The sequence below is a fragment of the Fukomys damarensis genome, unplaced genomic scaffold (assembly GCF_012274545.1).
Source record: "Fukomys damarensis isolate Sample0158 unplaced genomic scaffold, DMR_v1.0_HiC HiC_scaffold_17, whole genome shotgun sequence".
NCBI lineage: Eukaryota > Metazoa > Chordata > Mammalia > Rodentia > Bathyergidae > Fukomys > Fukomys damarensis.
Window position 1 is genome coordinate 55387240 of NW_022900929.1, and position 8400 is coordinate 55395639.

The 8400-nt window shown below is 35.5% G+C and overlaps 1 protein-coding gene across 8 annotated transcripts in view; it reads left to right on the forward strand.

Moving 5' to 3' along the window:
• The window catches only part of Akap6 (A-kinase anchoring protein 6), a 577020-nt gene that overhangs the window by 331767 nt on the left and 236853 nt on the right, over positions 1 to 8400 (forward strand). The gene's annotated exons all lie outside the window — the stretch shown is intronic.

Consider the following 8400-nt stretch of genomic DNA (forward strand, 5'->3'; position numbering starts at 1 on the left):
TTTTCAAAGCTTTTTTGAAAAAGGCATGCAAATATTCAAAACCACCTCAGAAAATTTTGCTCAACCCTTGCTCTCCAATGACAATCGAAGTTTTTCTCTTTTTTTATAAAAATGAATTAAAGAGACAATTTTGATGACCATTCTAAGCTTTCCAGAATTCTTGTAAAATTAATGAGCCTCTCATTATCAAGAGAGTCTTCTTTATCTGTTCTACACTGAGTTATTTTAATAAAATATTTAAAATGATGATTTCCATCATTTTTGCTGCTATGTGGATTTTTCAGCAGATAATTAATACAACTGTCATTACACCCATCCCTATGCACAGAGAAACCTATAGAGGGAAGTGGAAAACACTTGGATGAATATGCTTCTGAGTATGTTAAAAGCAAGAATTATAGACTGAGGGACATTTGATGAACCTCATGAGGTTTTTACTGAATGCTTCAAGTGGCCGATATCAATTATAAAGGGGTGGAAACCACGAAGCGGAGTGTGATAAAGCATGAAGAAAAAGTACGTTGTCATAGGAAATGAAAATTCAAGCTTTGAGGATCTCATCTTTATTCCTTTCACTGATAGCATAAAATTCGACAAAGGCAATGAACATGAATCCTTGGTTACCCAACTGTGGGTTGATTTTCTACCCCTCTTACATACTCAGAATTTGGATCAAGTAAATATTTTGTGGTAGTTTTACATGTGTGAGAGCTCACAGGGTTCCAGAACTGCTCTCTGTGATCTTAAGTGGGAGACAGGAGGGAAAGACCTGTAGAAGCAAAGAAGAGGGAAGAATGAGAGAAAGAAAATGTTTTCGATTTTTGGTGTTGTGTTTTGCAGCATGTTTTCTAACACTGTATGAAAAACAGCCTCAAAATCCAGGCAAATAGTTTTGTGAATGATAAAGAATGGCAAAGCAGAGGATGAGTATGGCTACCCTTTTAGAGTTGATGGTGTATAAAAATGTCAGTGACCCTAACCCCCCTTTTTACATGGAGTTTAAAATACTGCCCTCAGTACTCAATTCCCTGTTGAGTAGAGTTTCACATTTTTTTTTAAAAAGAGGGCATTTCATAATAGCAAGATAAAGATATTCAGTGCTTTATAATGTAAATTGTATTAATTAGAATGTCAACTTTTCACTGGCATTGTTCTGACAGAAATTCTAATCTGTGTTTAAACAGGAGTATATGAACTTTATTTCACATTAAGTGTGCTGTCTTAATCTTCTTGATTTAATATTTTATGGAAAACACACACTTAGTTTTTGAGGTCCCAGAGGGCACGGGGGCATAAAAGCACTTTAGATTATTTATTGAAAGCTAGGATAGGAGAATAGGAGCCAAGGTCCTTTTCCTTTGGGAGTGGAGTGAGATGTCCCTTTGTAAGCAATGTAAGCTCTTATTCTCAACTCCATTATTCCAGAATCCTTATTTGGCACCCTGCTGTTGGCCTCTACTGCATTCTAACCCAGATCTAACCACCAGAATTTTCTGTGAGGAAGGAGTGTTCTATTTTGCATTGTCCACATAGATGCCACTAACCAGATGTATCTACTATGCACTTGAAATGAGGCTAGTGAACCTGAGGAAATGAATTTATATCACCACATGTGCCCAGTGGTCACTGCATTCTATCTAGCCTTATGCACTGCAGAACTTTTTATAGGTGGCTGTGCCTCATAATGACATTCTCATTTAAAATATGGGAATCATTACCTACTTTACTGTGGACTGCACTGTAGAGGTCTATAGCTAAGGGTCCTTCTTAAGATATTTTTCTTTAAAAATACCATATTTCTGCCCAATGATTAACACTTTCTTGAATGAATTTTCTCCATGATTATTTTCTGTTAGTTGGAATAGGGAGAGCAAGGAACATCATCTTTACTCTGCTTTTCAAATAGTGAGAGATTATGATATCCAGACCTATTATCTGGATATTAAGTCACAATCTCAAATTTCACTTCTAAAATAATGAATAATAATATCTAATAGTCACTAGAGACCTACTGTGTATGGATTATTACTGAGTGATACTTAAGGACAATCATTAAGAGTCCCTGTTACACTGCATGCTGTATCTATTGCTTTAAACACAGTCTGTGGATCAAGCATCTTTCAAAGCCTGTTTTTCTATGAGTGTGTACATTGTACTCCTGACCAATATTGTCACTTATATTTTCATCATATTTCTTTACTGACATGCTGAGTTAATGTGAAATTTTTTTTCTCAGAAGAAGGCAAAAAATTCTACCTTCCTCTAAAAGAAAATATATGCGTATACTTAGGAGCTTATATTCCTTAGTTCACCCTACCTAAATCACTACAGTTGCTTAATAAATGAGAAAGTGATATTTGCAAGGTTATGCAGTAGTTCAGATAGCCATACAAATTTATTTAAAGATATTTATAGATTCTGTAATTTGATCTTGAATAAACAAAGGAGCAAACCCCTAAGAATGAAAATCTCCCCTAATAAAATGAGTTAAAATAGCTGGTACCCTCCAATATTTATTGTAATAAAAATAAACATTAGAAACAATTAAAAAGTTGTACATTTCTATCTTGATAATTAATTCAATTATTTCCATGATGGCAGCCAAGGGTTTTTGCCAACACAAATCAATTAAAGCTTTACAATACCTTTGTGAAAGATATGAAGGAGCTTTATTTTAACTGTAAGAAATACTGTGAAATTGCAATGATACATCAATGATTTTCCATGATAATCAATCATCTGCTTGCAGCCTGGCTGCTCCTTTCAAAAATACAATTCCTATCTTCTTAGAAAGTGACATTTTAAGGAAAATGTCATTTTGGAAGGGTATTTTGTGAATAATGAACATTCTAATTCTTTGAGTAAAACTTTTTAAGTGGCATTGTATAGATATATTTTTGGACAGACTCTCCCTTTTTCTCCGTCTCTTTTCTTACCTCTGTCCTTTTCCTGTCACCTTTTTTAAAAAAGCATTTTATTGTGGCACACAATTTTATATTGGCACACAACAACTTGCATATTTTAAAGTATACAAGTCTATGGGTTCTGCAACTTGACAAATATATTCCCATGAAATTATCACCAGATTCCACATAAGGAGCATATTCATTGTCCCCTAAATGCTTCTTCACAGGACATCATAATTCTCTCCTTCTGCCCTTCCCCATCCCCTTCTCAATCACTGAGTAACCACTGATCTACTTTATATGGCAATTAGATTAGTCTGGACTTTCTAGAATATGGATTTGATTTGGTTTCTTTCACTTACCATACTCATTTTGAGATAAAGCATGTTGCTGCATGGCTCCTTTTTATTGCTGAGTAATATTCCATAGTATGGGTATATTAGTTTATTCACCCATTCACATGTTGATAGACATTGAAAGTATTTCCCTTCACAAGATTTTTAACTAAATTTGAGGAGAAGCATAATAAATGGAAGTATAATAAATAACATTCCTGAATAGTTCTTGGAAAACTAATTTGTTTTCCTTAAGAGAATTTATAGCATCTTCAAAGTTAAAGTGTTTAAGAGTAAAGCAGTAGAGGGCTGGAGATTTAGCTCAGTGGCACTGCACCTGCCTTGCAAGTGCAAGGTCTTGGGTTCAATCCCTGGTACCAACATAAATAAATAAATAAATAAATAAATAAATAAATAAATAAAGCAGGCAAGCAGCTTTTTCCTCTGTGAATCCATTTTCTATCCATTTTTCTCTGAAATGATAACTCTGTTCTTCCAAGGCATTTTATGCATATCTAACTCACCGCAGGGGCACCATATCACATGCAATCAATCCCACAACAACAAACTGGAAATTTCTGTGTCATTAACCAATCTGAATATCCAGTGGGAGAAAGTGAAGTCAAACCAGTTCCAGACAACTGTGCAAGATTTAGGAAAGAGAACTAATCACAAAGGTCTATCTTAAACTTGGGAAGTGAATTTGCATAGGCAGCACTGTGTTACCTTGGACAAACATTAACTAAGCACATAGAAAAAATCTTGGGGAACAACATTGTTAGTTTCATTTGATAAGTGAGAAACATGGGCAAAATGGTGACTGTAAATTCAAGTTCATTCTATATCAAGTACTTAAGAGTGCCATGCAGTTATTTAGGTACTAATAATACATGGTAGATGAACTTGATTTCATTTCAGGTATTTTCAGTCTAAAGGTTACAACCATAGATTATATGTAGTCATCTGTAGACTAATGACTACTATAACTCTGATCAGTAAACTTTTTATAGAAGAAATGAAGTTCTTTCAGAGTTCAGAGAAAAATTTTATTGATTCTTTCTAGTGATAAAGAAGATCCAAAAGTTAATTGATGTAGACCTCAAAGGATTTAGATAGTTTTGCTGAATAGAGATGGAAGGATAGACTTGGGAAGATATTTTTTTTTATTAATTGAATGTATTGGTACATTTAAGGTATACATTACAATTACGTTCATTATTGGGATCTTGTATACCTTTACATGACAGGTCTTGGTTCTCATTTTTTGCCCTTTGTCTGTGCCCTCCCTTCATCCCCTCCTCCCCTCCCCATTTACAAACACTTTATTTCCATTTTTTCATTTTTTCATATTTTTTCTTTTCCCTTATTACCTTTTCCCTACCCTTCCCATTTTTTCCCTATACCTTCCCCCTATACCCTTTTCTTCCTATTTCACATGGTCAGTTATATCATTAGGATCTGTGTGCTATTACTTGATATACTAGTATAGACAAATGGTTATTAGTTGTAAAGTTTTTTGTTTTTACTGGGTGTTTCACATATATGACAGAAAATTAAAAAAGAATGCAGTAAAACAGTAAAAATCAAAAGGAAGTCTCTAGTCTTTGTTCATCCAGTTTCTCGGAGCAACCACTATTCCTTATTTTTCCAAATCATTTCAGTTATTCCAAGTATTTAAAAACAAATACATAGAAGTAGTTTACTTTGTTCCCTCCATTTATATTAGCAGTAATTCAAAATTAATAAATATAAAACTAATCCTTTTTAATGTCTGTACACTCTTCCCTTTATAAATATGGAATAATTTATTTAACCAATTCTTTATGCTGGAAAATTAGGTTGCATATAATCTTTTTCTATTACAAATGGTGCTGCAGTGATTATACTTAGAAATTTATCATCTTGCATGGTATATTCTTAGAATACCTCACGTGAAATTTCTAGTTAAAAGGTTATGCACATTTAAACGTATCAGGTATTGTCAAACCGTTTTATAGAGATTGTTCCAGTTTATATTCAACAATTTTTGAGAATGCATATTGCTACACATTCTTGCTATCAGTATTTTATCACATTTGTAAAACTTTTTCCCTGTGAGAGTTGCAAATGACATTTTATTCTAATTTAGTGTATATTTCTTGTTTTTAAGGTAGAGGATGACTCCATATTTTTAGGGGTTATTTGTATTTCCTTTTTGAGAACTTTATACTCATATTTTTAGCCTATTTTCTGTTGGGCCATTGGTATCTTGCTTCCAGATATACAAAATTCTTTTTTAAATATTAAGGGAATTATTGCCTTATCTGTTAAAAGGGTAGATAATGTTTTTTTGTTTTGTTTTTGGTTTTGTTTTGCATTTTGAGACAGGGCCTCACTATGTAGTTGAGTTTGACCTGGAACTATGTAGCCCACGCTGATCATGAACTCACAGTGATCCTCCTGCCTCAGCCTCCCGAGTGCTGGGATTACAGGTGTGCGCCACCACGCCTGGCAGAAAGTGTTTTTAAAAGAAACTATTTAGGGTTTCTCTTCCAAAAGAACACAGATATCTCAACAGTTTGAGGACTCAAGGGTTAGTAAGGCAAACCCAGACAGTCAGTCTGATAAGCATGTAATAATTCTTATTCTTGGCAAATGTGCATTTGGATTCCAGTCGTGGAAAGATCAGTGTCCTAGCGAATTTGCTTACTTAGACACGGAAGGACAAGCTTCAGATCAGGAGGCTGCAGTTGAGTAAGTGGATCAAAGACATTTGAGCACTGAGTGATACGACGTGGGTCAGGGTTAGGTGACAGAGGTGTAAAAATAGAGAAGGAGGAGCGTATTAGAAAGGCTCACCTACTGCTCTCCTTGAGTCATACTCTTGTTGAGTCAGAAGTCTCAGGACCACCATCCCTTTCTGTTGCCCTGGTCTCCTACAAAGCTACAAGGCTCACGGCCCTACATCTGGCAGAAGTTTGGATGAGACTTGAATGTAGCAAAGAGTATGGGATTTCTGAGAGCTGTTTGGGGTCTGGAAGTGAGACCAAGGCTCCTCAGCTATTCTAGGGGTGTGTGAAATCAGGTAATATGAATGTTAAAAATAATATTCACATGCAACAAAGGGGGCAAATGTCATACATGCAGCGAGTACCAGGGGACTCTAATTAAAGAAAAACATTATACTCACCAGAAAAAAATCAAACCATATAAAAGAGCATGAAATTAAAAGTAAAAAGTCTTGCCCTTCCATGGATAACTAGTGTAAACAGTTTGTTCTATATCTCTTTGAACCTTTTTATGTAAAATGCATACATTTTAAGGATTTTAAAATTCATACTTCCTGTTCAATTACTTACTTTTTGCATCTCAAAATATCTCAGATATCCTTTTATCAATATATGAAGATCTGCTCATTTTATCAGCTCCTTAATATTTTATTGTGTAGATGTGCCAGTTTATTTAACTTATCCTCATGTTGATGGACATTTAAGCTGCCTACTTATTTATGCTTTTTCAAATAACGCTTCATGAATATTCAGATTATTTTAACACCAAGTTAAGAGTACCTTTTCTAGTCCCATTATGGTTTGCCAACGGCAGCAACTCAGGGACTCTGTGTAATGAGTCTGTCACATTGTAGGGATAGCTTTCACTCTTGATCCTAAAAAATGAGTAGAGTACATGTTTGTGCTTGTGTGAATTTTCAGTCCCGGTTTATAGGGGAAGACTTTTGAATTTGAATTGTTCATTTTAGAATTAGCACCTGCAATTTGAGTTAGCCGCCACAAGGTGGCACGTGAGCACCAGAATAAATTTTCCTGGTTCCTGGGTTCGAACATTTTTTCTTGTATCATTACCGTAAGCGATCAATACTTATAAAAACAGATTCGATGAAACCAATAATATGTCTGGATAGCAAAATTTTCATCAAAGATATTTGCACATATTTTCATATGTAGTTAGATCTTTATATTTTGGATTAAACGATTTTCATTCGTATTATAAGAAAAATAATACAATTCTCACAGAATTTTTAACCATACAAGAACATTTCTCAGAATATTTCCGGCTGTTTCTCTTTTGCTTGCCACTCTCCCTCCCGCCTCTAACTCTTTTTCACTTTTCACTGCTTGAAGTTAAAAGATGACAGGGTTTTCTTTGTCCCACTTCCTGGCGTCCTTCTCTTTCGCCACCTTTCTCTGCGATGATAGGCAGCCATGGCCTGAGCAAGTTGAGTATCACAAGACTAGCAGCTGCTGCAGGCCGCAGTGCTCAGCTAACGGGAGGCAGTCAGTCAGACTTCAAAAGCCAGCGCTGTGTGAGTTTGCTCACTTGCCTGCTGCCACCCTCACCCTCCGTGAGCAGAGCTGGTGGCCTCACAAGACCTTTGAAGTTCCCTTTGGTTGGCCCCCTTCATTCTCATCAGCTTAAGGCAAGTGGCTGAGAGTTTAGTGGAGAACAGCAACATTGCTTCCTTTGAGAAGTTGAAATATTCAGCTCCCAGCCTTGAGTTATTTGCTTTGGTGGATGGAGGACATAGGGTCTTTCGGGAATTTATAACATGCAGTCATTTCGAGGTTGACGTGAGAGGAGAAGGGTGAGGCAGAGGAGTGGGAGAGTGGGCGTGGTAGGAGGCTCATCTTAGACCTGTGAAAATCCTGGACTGAGTTCCTTTGCTCGTATAATGAGTTCTGTGTGTCTAGAGGACAAATAACATTGTCTTCCGTTTTAGTTAAAAAGGATCCCTGCACTATTTAAAGTACCTGGGAAAGGTACTTTCTGCCTACCTCAATTTAAGGACACTTGGGCTATAATACCTAGCATTTCTCATTGTTTTGAAAATTGTTGGTATCCAACACTTTATTATTCTATAACTTTATTGTGTTTTTAAAAAATATTTAGTTTTAAACCATAATGCCAATGAAATGCTTGCATTTATTAAGCACTTTCTATTTAGGGCAATGGTATACTAAGCACTGAAGAAAAAGTTCACAGTGGATCTTGTACTGTGGGGTTCATGCACAGGCCAGAAACATTGTGTATAGTAGGCGAATCATGTTAGCTGAGGTACAGCATCCTGTATTTCACCCTGTGTACTCCATCTACAGATCTTACTTACCCATTATGTTATGTGGATTTTTGATTTTTTTTTTTTTTTTTTTTTTTTTTTTTTTTTT